We start from the raw sequence: 17852 nt of genomic DNA, 5'->3' as shown, positions 1-17852 counted from the left end.
ATGTTAAGTTCATTGATCATTATTGGACAGCACTGATTTTGTTCTGGAAGGTGTCTAAACATTACCTATTTTAGGTTGCAGTACTATACTAATTTGATACTTTACAAGTACCAAGAAATAAAAGTTTCAAAAACATCAAACAAAATTACATTTTTTCAGGTGTCCTTGTTGCCATAATTACACTGTCATCAACATCCTTCTCTTCACACAGAAAAATTTTTATCACAGCTTAATTAACATGAAATATGCCAGGATAAACTGCTTGGATCAGTTTAAATTATTGCATTCATTCTAATCAGGGTTTTATTTATCCTTGACATTAAAAGAGGACATTGGCTCTGTAACACTTCCATAGCACTATAAGCAGGCTGGCAAGACTGCAGTTATAGAGGGGAATTTAATGGTCCCTGTGTCAGAGCCTGTTTTCATTTGTTGATAACTTTACTATACTTGAAATGTTTGGGTTGAAATTTTGCAGCGTGGGCATCGATTTCAAAATAATTTTTCACACACACATATCCCTGCACATACACAGTTATAGCTGAATATTTTAGCTCTTTCAGGAAAAAAAAAAAAAAAATAAAGAAAGTGGGAAAACACATTATTTTGCTTACCATAAAGAATGTTGATGAGCTTCCATCCAACCTAAAGAATACACCTGGGAGTTTGTGCTCAATCCATAGCAAGAGGGTAACTTTTATGTTCCATTTCTTGCTTTTAACTTCTGCAAAAATCCTAGCTGAATATGACTTCTTATTTTTAGAAAATACTTGTTTCACACAAGTAGCAGAGAGGCATCCTAAATTGTTGCAGCTGAAAACTCCATGAAAACATCCCGTTCTGGGATAAGTAGGACATTTCCCAGCTCTGGACTGCAGTGGGGTGTGTTATGTCTGAGGTAGGTATGGGGAATGACTCCCCTTCTGCTCAGGTCTCTGGGTTGCTGTCATGTTGTCCCTACCTTGTTACACTCTGCCTCTTTCCTGCCCTATTTACTGCACAGCACAGGGGATGAGCATGGGCTGTGAAGCAAAGGAGAGCCTGTCTGTAGGACCCTGCCTTTATTTGTGCAGAAATCGGGAGATAAGGGAGGTCTAGATGAGCTTTAAGGTTCCTTCTGATAGAAACTCTTCTACGATTCTATGAACTGGGCAGGAGACAGCTTGCGGAGAGGAGGTAATCTACACATTGATTGCATGCTGCCCTGCAGAACCAGCCCCTCACACTGTCTGAGTTACAATGCCAAAGAAAGCTGTTTAAACTTAAGAAACTTATTATCTGGGGGAACCAGCTCTAACTCCTGCTGCCTGGTGTTCTGAAGTGCTCAAAAAGACATGTCAGCTGGGACGACGCTTTAAATGTATGAAGTGAGAGTTTGGGTGGTTATGCTATGGAAAGTTTCAAATTAGATGTCCAGATGAGGTGGATAGGTTTTATATGCATTGCCTCATCTCTCTGGCAATAAAAGTGAGACAATACCTCACAGGAAGTATGAAAATGAGCAAGTTAATTGTTAATATGTTACCAGATATATTGACTAATTACTGGGGTAATACAGTGACAAATGCCATTGAAAAACATGTGAGGAAAGGAACAATTCTGCCTGTACAGCAGTGTGCAATGAGTATTTGGTACATTAGGTGTGAGAAGAATGTTGAAGACTAGGAGAAAATAGGTTTTCTGAATATGGTTCTGATTTGAGCATCACTGTTGCTGGCCACTAAATGAGACAGTTCATCTGTGGAAAGATTTAAATGTGCTTTTGTCTTCAGAGTGCTGGGCTAAATGAAGATCAGATGATTGATTTAATTTCAGCATTTCCTGTCTTATGTGTGTTTTTGCAATATGGACAAGATCCTTAACTGATTTTGAGTGCCCCCTCCAAAAAAAATTTAAATCACATATTAATGTTAAAATATCCTCCTCTCAGCGATACTATGGGTATTGAGGTAATGAGGTCTAAAAATTTCTTAAATTTTATTAATGCATCCCAATCCTATTACTTCATTGTGTGTAGGATAGTCCAATATTTGCAGTGCTTCCTAGGCATTCTCAATAGTCCATAGTAGTGAATGCTACAGAAAATAGGCATCTCAGGCTCTTAAACTCAATTAAAATTAAATTAAAAAGTTGGATTAAAACCACTGCAATGTGATTGATACATGTCAGAGATTTCAGATCAATATCAGGGACAAAATTAAAAAATAGGCTTGATTTTAACTTAATGAATGATCATTTCCACAGGAATACAAATAGAACTATGAACAATGATATTTAAATCTTTAAATGCTTTTCCACCTTATGGTAATTCTGGTTATTTTCTACTCCAACTATGATTTATTTTTAATCTAAAACACTCTGCTTGAAAACTTGTGAGATTTACACTTACATTTGGTTGAAAAAAACCAGAATAAAACTCACAAAAATGCTGACAGTATTCCCTTCTTTTTGTGTACAACTGCAATAAAATGAATGGCGTCAAGGGGACTTGTTTATAAGCTTTCTTTTTTTCCCTTCTTGCTGTAACTATATTGACAGTTTTCAAAATCTTTTTTCAATGGTTAAAATATTCACTAAGTAGCAGAATAAAGATTTGCATAATTTCCTCTGGGTTAACAGGGCTGTTTTTTTTTTTTTTAATTCCAGAACTCAGATTTTTTTTTTTTTTTTGGAAAGTCACAAAGTAGCAAGTGGCAGCATGAAAGCTTTTACTCTGTAAAAATTCTCACCAATGGATTTTATTTATTGACAAAGAAAAAAATGCAACAGATTTTTATAATGCTTTTTAAACCTCTAAAAAGTTTCTAAAACATACATTTTCTCAAAATATTTTTTTCTATCATCTTCAAAAGCTGGGTCTAGAGAGGTGGGAGTATTTGACTGATAGTTGCCCAGAGCAGATTGGAATGAAATATTGTCACCAATTCCATATCGACTTCCAAGAATATTTATTTCCACAGTATTTCTGGAATTCTGACTTTAGTATGTACAATTATAAGTAAAAAATCAATAAAAAGAAAGAAACAAATAGATTAATCTTAGAGTGTAGGAAGGTTTTTGATTGCCTGAGGTTTGGTTAAAGGTCTGCCACTGACTTTCTGTGAACATCCTCAGTAGACTTCTGTGCTAGTATTTGCAATATTTAATTTTTAAAATGGAATGAAAGATTAATTAGAAAAAACAGGTGAATGGAAATTAAGTGAGAGTAGTCAGGCTATGCACCCTATGAGGGAGCACAGGCCGACTCTAAGAAGTAAATCATCTTGAGAAGAAAGCATCTTCCACTCTGGTAAGTCCCAGGAACCTATGTCCTCCACACTGGCATCAGATTCTTCCTCTCCAACATAAATCTTGCAAATTTTGTTCATAATTAAAGCAAAGTGATAGGGATGGAAAGCATAGGGACTAAGTGAGCTTAATTTCTAGCAGTATAGTTGTTGGCTGTCCTCTGTGAACTCCACTCCTTGCAGGAAAAGATGTTTAGTGAAGAAAAGGGGATTCAATAGCAACAAAACACAAACCTTGAGCTAGTTATAGGGTAAATGGAAGGAGAACTCCACAGCTAGAAAGATATTTCTTATGTTTAGTACATTTCTTAAGTGAGGGGGAAAAAAACCAAACTTCAATCTGATAGACCCTCCTAGCAACAACATTTGTCCATAAGCATTTTATATGTCTGTTTCTCCTTGAAAATATTTGCATAAAAGCCAAAAAGTTGTCCAAATGCTGACCCTCACAAAGAAGAAATTGAAATCTTGGTGCACCATATATTTAATGGAGGAAAAAATATGAATTTCATATTCTTCTTAGAGTTAGGAACAAAAAATGTTATAGTGTAAAGGCAGTTTATGTATTTATATTTGCCTGCAGTGGTCTCCATAACTTGAAGAACATGCCAGCTCATAAATGTATGTTTCAGGTGTCTGATGTAGATGTCTGCTTAATTTTTGGCAAGTCAGCTAGGGACCTTTCAAATGCAGCAAAAGCACAGGTGATAATTAGATAAGCCCCTTGTGGAAAAGTCAGGAAAAAAAGAGTCATCTGACTCATGGTTCAATTATTATGCGGGCATTTGGTGTGACACTAGGCAGAAAAAAGCTGAATACTGTTGTCCCATCATTTTAAGCTTGGTGGAAGTCTATGAATGCACTAAAGCCCCTCCCGATCCCTGCTGGTCAGGATCAGGCTTCACGCGTGTAACTACAGCAGCAAACAGTGAGCACTAGGTAATCCCAGTCATACAAAGTATGCTGAAATGAAACTTTGAGATCACTTCTGTGTTTAAAGGTCACCAGGTGTGCTAAAATACTATACAGTCCAGCGATGACATAAGAAGTAAACATTCAAAATTAGAAAGTAGAAATAATTTTTAAATATCCATTGATCCTTTCTTTTTGCAAAAGTTGTGGTTCATTTTATGAGTACTTAACTAGACTCTCTTTTTACATTCATTCCATTGCCATCTCTCTATTTGCTCTTTCTTTCAGAAGGATACTTCTGTAAGCAGCACATCTTCTTCATAAATAATTATAAACTGAAGATGTTTAAAAATACTTCATAAAACATGTATGTAATTTTAATGCTGATCATAGGCAAAATGCTAGTTCTTTGTCAGCAAGTGGCCATCAAAAATTTTGTCCTGTGAAGTGCTGCAAAAGCTTTCTGGGGCAATACAAAAGGGGAGAATAAATAAATAGTGTGCACTGAGTCCCGGGAGACATTGCAGAGCTGCACAACTGGACAAACTGAGGAGAAACTTGGTAGTATTTATTCACAGGATGGGGGGATTGCATGCTTACAGACAGGTACAGAACCTCCTAGTCATGAACATGAACGTTGCTTAGAATGTCAAGGTAAAATGAAGATGAGTTGTCTCTTACTGAAACCCCAAGTGATGCAGCAGTCTGCCACATGCAACCATTAATCAGCCTGGAGGTTGCACCTCAAGTTTTCCTGCTTACCTTAGAGAAGGATCAAATAATGCAATTTCCAAACTGTAGAGGTGGCTCATCATGGATCTTACAGGTGCTGTGTCTCCAGGCAGCCCCAGTGCCTTTAGGACAGCCTGACCTTTTTGAAGAAAATGAACTTGCAGTCTTTGGTCATACAGGTAGCAGTAAGGAAATACAAGCTCTGACAGCGACAGGACCACTCAGAATATAATGGGCCTTCAGCTGTGGCAAACATCCAGCTCCAGTTTATGTTAGGAATCTCTTACAGCTGGGCAAACATTGTCTAATGTAAACCACATTAAAAAAATATGAAATACTGAAGTGCTTTTCTGAATCACCAGTGCTACAACTGCTCCTTCCACTTGTCTGCACAAGATATTTCTGCTAAGATTTTAACATGTCAAAAAATGCTCTCAGTCAATGCTCAAATATTGCAGGTCTTTTTCTTTTTTTTTTTTTTTTATTTTTCCTGGTTGCTACCTTTTCCTACCTTAGTTTTCTCTTGGCATTAAGAGCTTGTTTGTGGATCCAATATTGGGAATCAAATCTTACTTCACTTAAACTCATGAAGAAAAACATCCCCTTCCAAGCAATGCTCTGTTCTAACAAGAATGATTGAAACAGCAAAGTTTTCACCATGAACTGAGAGGGAAGGACAGATATCAAAGGAAACTTGCATATGCCTCCCTAGTGCTATTGTTTTCTCTTGAAAAATAATCAAACATTATTGTGACAAGCAACAGCATAAAGCCCCCAAATGACAGATATTTTAGAACAACCATACTGTTAAAAATGTACATAGAATCACAGAATCATAGAATGTCCTGAGTTGGAAGGGTGCCACATGGATCATCAAGTCCAACTCCTGTCCCTGCATATGACAACCCCACAGTTCACACCATTTGACTAAAGATGTTGTCAAGTCGCTGGACAGCCAGGGTTGCTGTGTCCCAGGTGCAGCATCCGACACTTGCCCTTCAGTTGAAATTCATGTGGTTGGTCATTGACCCATTCTCTAGCTCATCTAGATCCTTCTGCCCTCGACAGTGTCGACAGCTCCTCCCAGTTTTGTGTCATCAACAAACTTACTAAGCAATCCCTCAAGTCATGAGTCTAAGTCATTTATAACGACACTGAGGAGCGCTGGCCCTGCAGAACCCTGCTACTGACTGGTCACCAGCCCAATGTGACCCCATTTACTGGAACCCTTTGAGCCCAGCCCATCAGTCAACTGCTCATCCATTGCACCAAGTGTTTATCCAGCTGTATGCTGGACATTTTGTCCAGGAGGATACTCCAAGAGACAGTCTTGAAGGCTTTACTGAAATCCAAAAAGATCATGTCAAAAAAATGATTCCCTTCCTAAGTATGTCAACAACATGTTGTGAGTTATTTTTCTCAACTGCTGCACGTTTATATTTATTTTGGATCACTGATAACTAACACCTTTGATTCAATAACTTCTCACACAAAAGCTCCACCATTTTCTGGGCTCAGCCTCTGCGAGATGGTTCTACTGAAGAGATCATGTATAGATCACATTTCCACAAGAAATTAATTTTGATTGCCTCCCATGTGTTCAAAAAGCTGTATTGTTGGTATGCATTTATTCTTATTAAATTGGAGCCAAATCCTATCATAAAAATAATCTACAATTATAATTTTTTGAGTTTTGGTAAAATTCTCAGCAGAAATTACAAGTTCACAAACTCTTTGGCTCCCACTAAAATCAGATTTAGATATTAATGCTCAGGTGAAATGAACCTTATTCAAATGCAAATTGAATATGAACCAGCAGAATAAATTGGTTTGTAGGCTTTTGCCTCTAGTGATCCATGCTGCACCATTTTCCTTTTTCAATTTTAGCTCTCATCCCCTATGTAGGTACAGAAACACAATGAAGAGGTTTGTTTAGTTATGGATTACTGGTATAATATTAAATAGACCAAGTGTATAGCAGATTCTTTCAGAGTCTGGAGACTTTTGGCTTCTGACACTTCTGGAGTTTACTTGGCAAGACTACTGTTCTATCATTCTTTGCTTCTCAAAAATTGCTGAATTATTTGGGAAAAATTCCAAGATGGCCACCATTTAGTTTCTACAGTTGTGTAAAAGAAAGTGTGTCTCTTCAGTTTTGTTTTGTTATCATCAGTTTAGGTGCATGAGTTGAAGTACAGAATTTTTAGTGCTAACTTCTGCAAGATGGAGAATTGGCAATAGCGAAGTGCAGAAATTTCACAAATAAGAGAGTAACTGAGTCCAGTTTTAGGATGAGTCTTGTAGGTCCTAACTGGGAGATAGGAGGTCTTATTTCCTGCAAACTGCATATAAAGAAACCAAGCAGGTAGTCAGAGATCCAGAAATCAAACACATTTCATACCTTAAGATTTGGATTTGCTTTATATAGTCTTTCCCATTTTCTAAGAATGGCTTTCAATTATGGATTTATTAGATTTTGAAACTATTGTTTATTCTTTCTATAGAAGATTAAGGATTGTGTTGGAATACTTATGACTTTAGCTTTAGATCCACTTCACCTGTGACACAAATTGGAACAGCACTGACCACAGAACCATGTGTAACTATTTTGTGTAACATGTTTTTCTCTGTGAAAACTGAGGCTATAAAACTAGTAATTCTCTTTTGTCTCTGTTAGTGAAACAGTAATGATGTCTCTCTCTTTTTTAAGCTAAATATTAAGAGTTAAGGAGAATAAAGTTATAGTCAAACACTAAAGAATGAAAGAAAGAGCATTAGATTGCCTACAGAAGATTATCAGATACACTATAGACTCATCAGAAGGATTTACTGTAGCTCAAATTCTAAATGTGTTCTGTACTAAATGAGACTTGCGAACTATCTATAAGCTCCTAGTCCTTCTGAAGATAAAACAACATAAAAATACATGCCAATTTTTATTACTTGTCAGTACAATGTCTCTCTGTCATTATCCCTTCTTTCTTGAGGTGAGTCATATGCACATGGAGGCATAGATAGCACACACAAACACTCACGTACACAAAGGGTGAAGGAAAGGAACATGGGGTTGATTGTAGGATTTTTTGGTTGTGGTTTTTTTTTTTTTTCTGTTTGCAAAGACAGCAAGCATGAAGGCGTCTGTGCCTGTCTAAATTCAGCCAAAACCATCTGCCAATAAATTGCAGCTAAAGGGTAGAAAATCTAATCGTGACTCAGAGGAGTTAGAAGAGAACGTGGGAACAAGGGCCCAGGCAATAAACTGTGGGGATGTGTAACAGCTGGCTAGAAAGGGATGGGAAGCAGTTAAATGAATGGGGACCATCTATTCTTATCACACTTATACTACATGAACCCGACAATTAAATGAACAGTTATAGTGTAATGTACCACAACACACAGCGAGGTTTTTCAGATTCCTGTACATGCACTGCTCTCCCTCCCACTTACATCTTCCTCCTCCTTAGCTCCAAACCATCATCATTAAGAAACTCACTGCACGGTAAATTCATAGTTCTGTACACTGATATTTACCTGAAATCAATGCCGGTTCTGAATTATGGTGGCATCATAAACTGTTTGATTGTCTTAATGGAGTTATTTATCCTTGCAATTATTTATTATTTATCACATCAGATCTTAAGTTATTCCTTGCTATTGATCATATTATCCTGTGTAATTTATTTTTCCACTTCTGTTGTCTGGATTACAAACAAATGAGGGAAAATCGCAAGTAATTATTAGAATGTTTTCCAACAGAGAACATTTTGTGAGATGACAGAACAACAAACACAGGTTATAAGAGCATGAGTAAAACCTGCTTAACTCAAAAAAGTGGGTTCGTTGTCTGAGTTACATCAAAGTAACTTCAATTCATTTTCCCAATTGCCTGGGATAACAATGGTATTTCTGTGACAAAGCTTGTGTTTTTTACTGTAGTCATAAATGGAAGCGCTATCAAACACAAGTACAACTATAAAGAAAATGCAGGAAAACCAACAAAAATGGAGTCTGAGTTGTGTTGTATAGTGGAGAACTTTTGAACACTTCAGAATTATCATTATCACTACATATATATAGTGGTAATGCATGTATATAGTTGAATGCAGTAGACAGGATGCTCAACTAGGATTCCAAAAATCAGGAATACTGTTTTGACAAATACAGTCTCTAAATGCAGGGAAAGTCACAGAATGCAGAACTCTTGTGGTTGTCTCTTGGGTACAGATTTTTCATCCAAGATGTATTTTTCCCCATGTCCTTTCAAAGAGCCAGTGCACGGGGAAGCTCTCTATTCCCAGAGTTACGGCAAACAGGCAGAAGAGAGAGCAAATGGGACAACGCAGACTTCGTCCCCAACACAGGGCTTGCACTTTCTGCATTGAGCTATGTTTCCATTACATGGAATTTCTCTCTTGAATATTTAGAAATGTTCTAGTCTTTCTAGAAAATTATCTTATCCTCTTATGCCTGTGTTTCCCCAACTCCTCCCTGTGTTGCTGGATGAGAGCGCAAGCTATACAGAGGTGCAGTCAGAAGTGAAGGACTACCAGAAAATAATTATAGAAATAGCAGTAATGATAAACTTCTCTGTAAGAGGAATTCAGTGTGTATCTAAAAATAATTTAGCAAGCAGAGAGAATGTTGGCTTCTAAACTGAGAACAAAATCTCCTAGATGGTCCCTCTCAGCCTTTGTGTTGATCTAATTATAGGAAAGCTATTGTTTTACCAGAAGCTTCAAATATCAAAAATGACTAACATTTCTTAAGGTTACTGTGTTGGAACAGAACTTTGGAAGTCCTTTGCAGAAGGAGGTTATATGAACTCAGTTTTGAAAACAAATAAGAAATCAAATGCAGAGATGCATATTTATCAAAGTTTAACAAGTTTGTTGTTGGGTTTTTTTGTTTGTTTGTTTGTTTTTGTTTTGTTTTGTTTTTTGTTTTCTGAAGAAGGCCTCTAGGAATATTGTGTTATTCTGTATTCTCTTCAACCATACTTCAGTTTCTGCTAGTCATTTTTTTCACAGCAGCTGTCGTTTCTCAGAAATGACATTCCAATATACTTCAAAGGTGGATGTGTCTAGACCCACCAATATATTTCACAGGAGGTTCTTGCCTCAGTAGATATTGTTCATGAAATTTTCACTACTGAGAGAATGAAGAACTTATCCTGATGAAAAATCTGCAGTATTCAATTTCTTTTCTGACCCATTTCCATTGACTTATCCTGCCAGAGGGCAGGTATGAATGCAGCTCATATGTTTCCAAAGCCATTTCACTTTCACATTCTTCTTCAGAAACAGTGGGTCACTCTTTCAAACCAAAGAAAAGATCTTTGTCAATAGTTGAGGGATTCTAAACAGAATAAGCCCTCTGGAAATGTCCTGTTATTCCTTTTTTTTACTTGCTGATCAAAAACACCTACAAACAGGCAAAGAAGATACAGATTTAATGTAATTTAAAAATCTCTAACCACAATTTTTCACGAATAAATTCATCAAATTAAAACAAAAATTATTCAAGCAGAACAAAATATAATAATGCATTATTATAAGTTATTGAACTATATAAATTGAGTTACAGAAATAAGACATGCCAGTCATCTAGTCCGTTTTCCTTTAATATCAGCTGTATCCACCTTGAACTAAGCACTTGCCCTCTGACTCAAGGCTTCCACTCCACTACCCCTTGTAAAGAAACTAAGTGCATATAAACCAATTTGTCCTATGCAAACATTTTTAACGTCATAGCTTTCATTATTTAAAATTACTATAAGCATATAGGCACATAACTTATTTAATAATATAATTAATGTTACCATTTACTAACAATCAAATATTCCTTACAATCTCAAGGTAAAATAGCATGGATACTGCCTATACTATACAATAATAGTGAAGGTTCAAGTAGCAAATACTGTGTTCGCTTATTTGAGTTATACCTGAATTTTTAGCCTAAGTAAGCAGCAGAAGAGTACCTAGGTGACAACAAGCTGAAGAAGATTTTAGGCAGAGGGAACAAAAAATAAATACATAAATAAAAAGCACTGTGGAGACATTCTGATTTTCAGTACATAACAATTCAGGACCTCATTTTCAAATAACTTACATTCAATGAATAGATGACTTACCAGCTGGCTGATCAGGAAAACGGCTTAGCTCCTCAAGTAGCAAAGACTGTAAAACATAGCTCTAATCACAAATTTGTGTTTAAAAATTGTTGACTTAAGCATGGACTGAAGAGTCTTGATGAATCTATACCTGAATTAGGAACAAAAACTACGTTTTCTGAATGTAGAATTCAGCCTGAGCATCTCTAGAAGACCTGTAGTCTCCCGGCATTGGATGTGGTTTGAATGCCACCGCCACAAATCTCCTAATCTTCCAGCAGCAAAAGCATCTCCATTTATTTGTTGGACTACTTCTTGACAGTGCCTAAAGTCTCCCTTTCCAGCTTCATATTTCAAAGCATCTAGCATAGCCAGCAGATTAATCCCTGACCTGATTTTCCGCCCTGAAATTGATTGTCCAAGCAGCGTGAATGCTGGAATTTCCTTCCCGCCTTCAAAGCTTTCCATAAGTACTAAGTCAACACTTAAAAGCATGAGATAACAGCCAACAACAGTGGTAGTTCAGTGGATTTTGCCTGGTTTCATAGACTTCTCTTCACAAATCTGACTTTAGAGTCTCTTCATTCTTGCAAGTGAACACACACTTAGTGTTAGCTCCATTAAGTGTTCTGGAAACCTTGCTGGTGTCTCCCATATCAAATATAAACTACTTGTATTTACCTTCAGGACCAGTGAGGAACATTAGTCATATTAGCATCCTGTCTAGCATCTCTCATCTGTTAGCAAGAACTTGTCTCCTACCTCTGATCAGCTACTACCTTAATCACAGAATCACTGAATCACAGAATGTTAGGGATTGGAAGGGACCTCGAAAGATCATCTAATTTAATGCCCCTACTGGAGCAGGAACACCTATGTCTGCTGTGGGCCTGCCTGAACGGCGGCATTTGTACCGAGTCCTATAACACCAACAAAATTTCCTCACAACTCTCTGAAAACCTGTCTTTCAGAAACCCCAGAGAAGACAAAGCCTTGCCTTCTGACATGACAGCTTCCTTGTTGATAAATCTTCCCTCTTCACATCCTCTGATACTTCTATCTGCCTGTCTTTATGCCTCACTCCAAGAGATGACTCCATCGCCTCTCACTCCAGTGTAGAGGTGTACCACTAAGAAAGCAGTAGAATAAAAGGAGAAGCTCAACCAACAGTTCCTCTTTGCGTGATAGCATTTTGAAAGACTGACTGACATCCACTCTTGTTTGGAAAGAAAAAGCAGCGGCAGCACAATCCGGAAGGTGTTTTGGGGCTGTGAACTGTGAGCCAAAGGAGATATTTTTCTTGAGACCTACATGCAGACATCTCTGTCCTGAAGCAAAATAACAATTAAGGTGCAAACCTGACCTCAGTGCATCCTAGTGGCAAACTTGAAGAGTTCCTAACCCAGAATGTTGGCTGAGGCTAACTGGAGCTGACTTCGATTTTCAGCAAACAGAAAATTAGCATGCACAGGAAATTAAAATGGAACTTCAGAAAAAGTAACACCTTAAGAAAATGGCAAATACCTATGGGCAATTAAAACAAAACAAAGCTAAACATAAGAGAGGAGGCAATGTAAGAACTACAGATTACTTATTTTAAATTAACTGTTTTATTTCAGCATTTCTAATACATTTTCTGTTTCTTCCTGAAATGCTCGTTTTTACTTTAAAATGGTTTAACCTTTAATGGAAAAAAAGGCATGAAGAACATGTATACTTAAGTAAATGTTGACAGTTTATGTCTTTAATTTCATCTCAAAATGAAACATTGGTGTTTTTGAACAATGGAGACCTTTCTTTAAAATCTCCAAAGTTTCTGCTCTGACCTAATTGATTTTTCAGTTCAATTTACCAAACCAAAAAGTCCATTTCTGATCCAGCTTTGTGGTTAGTCCATATCTGAAACATCTAAATCTTCTTACCTAGTTTAGTGAGCCTTCACAACTAATGGTTTACCTCAGACATAACCTTTCCCACGTGTGCTGAGCACAACTATAATTTAAAATAGACTTTATGAGCTCAGCCCAACTTTTGGGAAAGTTCAGCAGTATACTTTAATCACTGGGCTGGGAATAAGGGGATGGACTTTAACAAGCCATAAGATTTATGCAGGGATAAATATAGACTCAGGAAGAAAATATGAAAGTATGAGAGGCTATTAAACCTACAATGAAAGATTTCAGAGCAAGAGACATGGTAAGTGATTCATCCTACAGCTAAGGAGCCCACTTTTTGTATAACAGTCCCTATCTCTGTATCTTCTGGGATGCAAAGCTTGTACAAAAAAAAAAAGTGAAGACTTTTTCACTTTCAAAAGATACTCCTCCATAATACTTGAGAACTATATGAAATATTTATGTATATTTTAATTATTAGAAAAAAAAATAATGCATAAGAACCCATAAACATTTTAGAAAGCAAATCAATAATTGGAAATCCAGTTTGAAGAACTGTTTCTCAAGACACTGCCAGGAAACAGGTATATTAGAGTAAAATTTATTTCATTTTCTTAGGCTAAAGAGAAAAGAGAGATCAAATAAAAACATGAAGTGTATAAAAGTGGAGCCACTTGTTGGTCTTTCTGTTTTACTACCGATTTTATCCTCATTAAATAAGATGCTGAAGGTGAAGTGTATCTTAGAAGGCTATTTACTCAGAAAAGGAATGCTTTCTGACTGGAAATGAGAACATTGCCACAGAAATAAGAACGGGAGTGGAATATCAAATGTTCCATTAGACCAAAAAGATAAAGATGTTTCTACCCTCAGCTACAGTTGGAGATGTAAAAATGTAGTTCTATTAAATATACAAAGCATGGAAACAACAAGCTTGGAAAAAAGCTCTTACTAAAAGATATCCTGCATTTCCTGGCTACTCCAAGCTTCCTAAAATGACAAATGCGATGACAGTCCTTATGACAAATAAACATTTGCTAGATTTTTTTTTTCATTACAAAAGGTGACTGGGCTTCATCTTGTGAAGAAACCTTACAATTAACATTGAAGTTATACTGAAGAGTGAGCATCTAGAAGCAGGGAGGGAGCTACATACATGCTTGGTGACAGGCATGGTGGAGTGCCAGAACCTGACCCACCATGCCATGTACAGCTACTCAGTCATCCACAGACACTGGGGTATTGCTTGCTACACATCAGAAATTTAGAAGTTGAGAGTCAGATGGGAATAGTGGAAATCACACTGATAGCTAGTACACTGATCTTTTATGAACGAAGGTGCAGCAAAGGAGGAACATTCTCAGCATGACGTGAAAGTAATCTGTAGAGCAAAAAAGGTCTTACATAGTCCTCTATATGGCAGAAGGAAGAAGAATTAAAATTCATTTCCTTTTGAACTAGTACACCCAAATATACATAAACAAACACATTCATATATATGGTATTTTCTGCTTGGGCATTTTTTCCCCCAACATTTTTATTGGCAGATGAGTATTTTACACATGGCAAGGGATCAGCCATAGCTCTTCTTTGCAAGCTCCCATCACTTGTAATCTGCCAAGGCAATTCGTCTGACCCATGAGTCTTTATATAACCTCCCTCTTTTCTTAGAAGTCCTTTGGAAAAGAGCTCTGAGCTAGATGGATCTGTCTGTTGTCAGTATTAGTGTGCACTTGGCTACTGTCTTTCCTGGGAAAGTCATAAGCACTGTTTTCATGCCTACTCAATCTTGGGCAGAAAGTAGATACTGGGGACAGAGAATCCCTGGGCTTGTAGCAGATGGATGGGTTGATTGCACAGGTCATCCATATTTGGTATCACCATATAGCAGGAGGGGACAAAGATGTACAGTCTTGGTCAGGAAGGCTCTAATTGCGTTTTTATAACAGTTGCCATTTGTGTGTGATTTTGTGTGCATGCCTTCCATTAGATCAAATTCCTCACCTGGTCTTGAACTGTAACACAGCTCACCAGAGAGAAGTCTCTGTCTAACAAAGTCGTGCAAAATAAGTAAAAAAAGAAAAAAAAAAAAAAAAGGAACAGTTATTATGTTTCTTGTTCATGGTGTAAAGGCCTATTCCAGACACTAACATAACCTCACTTAGTGATCAGAAACAGAAATTCTCCTGGATGTACATGGTAGAACTTTCATTCCAGTTTTCTGTAGTAAAAATTCATGTGGATATGACATCATATTGTATACATTATAAGGTACCATGCTATATTACGTATAACATGAAAACTCCAAATTGTAAACATATGATTGATATAACCATTAGCAGAGTTGCAATTAGAAGAAATTTTAGAAGACTTCGCTTCAAATTTTAGAAGTTTGATAATCCCCATGTGCAAAATATTCTGTGTGTGATAACATGAAATAAAGAGCCATCAAGCAGGCAGAATTGCAGTACCTAGAAAGAAGTCTCTGTCATATCTCAGACAACCCTTTAGGGTTTATTTAAGTTACACTCAGAGTTGTTACTCCTTGAAGCAAGACAAGAGGGCAAAAGCAAGGGACAAAATCCTTCTCCCTCCTCTGTTTCTGTTTCCTTCCTTGCTTTTTATTTCTTAGAAAACACCACACATTCTTACAAACAGAAAGCCTTTCATGTCAAGAAAAGGGCAACAACCCTGGGAAAAGAATTGGCAGTGCATTTTCTAAGACATGCAGCTATAAGGTCTCCCTGGTGAGTTGCAGAAGAACACAAGTTAACCTAGGAAATCAATGACACTGGAAAATTGTAGGATTCTGAGCACCTAAAAGTTTAGAACAGTGACCTCCCAAGTTATATCCATGAGGTCCTATCCTTTAATGTAAAACTTGGAAGTACTACCTGTGCTCTCCGAATTGATAAAGATTGATGCAGAAAGAGACATTTCTTTCTGTGAAAGAAAAGTGTACAGTATGCAAAATGAGAGAAAAGATGTTCCATTAAAATCTCTTTTCATTATTTCATCAAAATACAGCCTTGAAAGATGTTCCTGCTCCATGCACATATTTAGTGAGTTTTTAGATAATACATGAAGTTATTTGTGCAACCTAATAAAAACAGAATACAGTTACATTAAAATCTTGTATGAATGAGAAATATATTTGGATAGGGGTAAAGCTATATATACAGAAAATACATCTGGCAACTATGTATTCGTTTGTGTTTTTACTTCATTCAAGCAATGACCCCTGTTGTTCCTAGCAAGGATTTCCTTTGCCTGGACTTAAATCAGGAAGGAGACCTCCTTTTCTCCTCAGAAGGTACATCTAGATCTGATGATTATATTTATGTAATATGATGTTGCTGCAATGGAGCAACATCACTGTGGTAGGCATACTTTGGGACTGTACCCATAGCTCAAGTCAAATGATAGAGTAGTAGAGATCTCTGGGTACCTACTACAACTGACTTGTCAAAAGATATCATAAAAGAAGTCTTCAACAAATTTTGAGATGTTCTATATTTCACCTGAATTGTCTGAAGTATTAAAAAAAAAAAAATATCCAAAACTTAGATCGCAAAAATTCTGTAATTAGGATGAGATTTTCCAGGGGATGGGAATTCATGTCTTACTAGAAGCACTAACTCAATAACTCTTAGGAAGTCCAGTAGCAAATTGGAGAAAAACAAGATATGGACAGCTGTAATATCCTTGATTGTGCTAACTTTTATGCTTTTGTATGTGCTATTGTCCATGATTCTCTTCAGATAGAATGCTACAGCAAACCTCTAAAGTCCCCATTGAGAAATGTAAAGTAATTTTAAAATAAGAACACAGACTTTAATATCAGCTCCTGATGCTTATTGTTTAGGGTTTTTGAAAATTATAAGCACATTAAATTGTTGGTCTCATGTTATTAAACTAATATTTCACTTTTATTTTCCAGTCCATGCTTTAGAAAAGCCGTATGAGCTCTCAACAGTCTTTCAAGGGCTGATTACTTTGCAGGGTAGATCATACTGCCTCATTATTGCAAAAAATTGACAACTTTTAGTAAAGTATTGTTGACAGAAGTTTTGTGTATATTATTAGGAAAATGAAACTGAAGGAGATACCATTTTTGTATGCCTTCCTCAAAATCTTTCTTTCATTGCCGTCACTGGTGGGGTTTGAGTTGCACAACTAATTAGTTGTACTAAAGCACTCTGCTGTAAGAGTTACTTCACCTTCTCTCCTTGTTTGTCATCCACCTCTTACAGCTTGTGTTTTCAAACTGTGAATGCTCTGGGACATAGGCTGGCACGCACCGTATGTTTGTGCAGCATCTACTACAATGAGGCCCCAACCTGGCTGAGAATTAGCTGTTCCAGTACTCATTTGAATATTTAGAAAACCCTAGGTCTGTGAGAGCTTTTTGAGGAAAAAAGAAAAAAAAAAAAGCGCACCAGAGCAAAAGATGTAAACATTTTCCTCTGCCTCATTCACGGGATCTGTTTAGTCAAATGTTGCATAAATTAGCATAGGCAGCACAGTTTATAAGACAGATGTTTTTGCAAGAAGTTAGAGCATCAGCTTAGAACAGAAATTTCTTTCTTTGGGGAAATCCCAAAGATTTTATGATTAATTGTGTTTCAACAGTGAAAAATCAATATTTCTGGATATTTTTCTTCAGGTTGGGTTTGAAAAAAACATGTTCTTTTGGAACACATAAATGAGTTTTAATTAACTCAAATGGTAACATGCATATTAAATACATATTATGTTATATAAAATAAAATGTTATTTTATGGAAAAGTTAAATTATCACACTTTCAACATATCAAGCAAATATAAACAAACCACACCTCCCTTAATTTAATGACTCAATGAAAATAAGGTTGTTCAAAGGGGACGTAAATTGCAGCAAATGTTTGAACTTTAAGA

Source organism: Patagioenas fasciata, chromosome 2 (genome assembly GCF_037038585.1).
Source record: "Patagioenas fasciata isolate bPatFas1 chromosome 2, bPatFas1.hap1, whole genome shotgun sequence".
In the NCBI taxonomy this organism is placed as follows: domain Eukaryota; kingdom Metazoa; phylum Chordata; class Aves; order Columbiformes; family Columbidae; genus Patagioenas; species Patagioenas fasciata.
The sequence above is the reverse complement of the archived record's forward strand: the minus strand, read 5'-3'. Positions refer to the sequence as shown.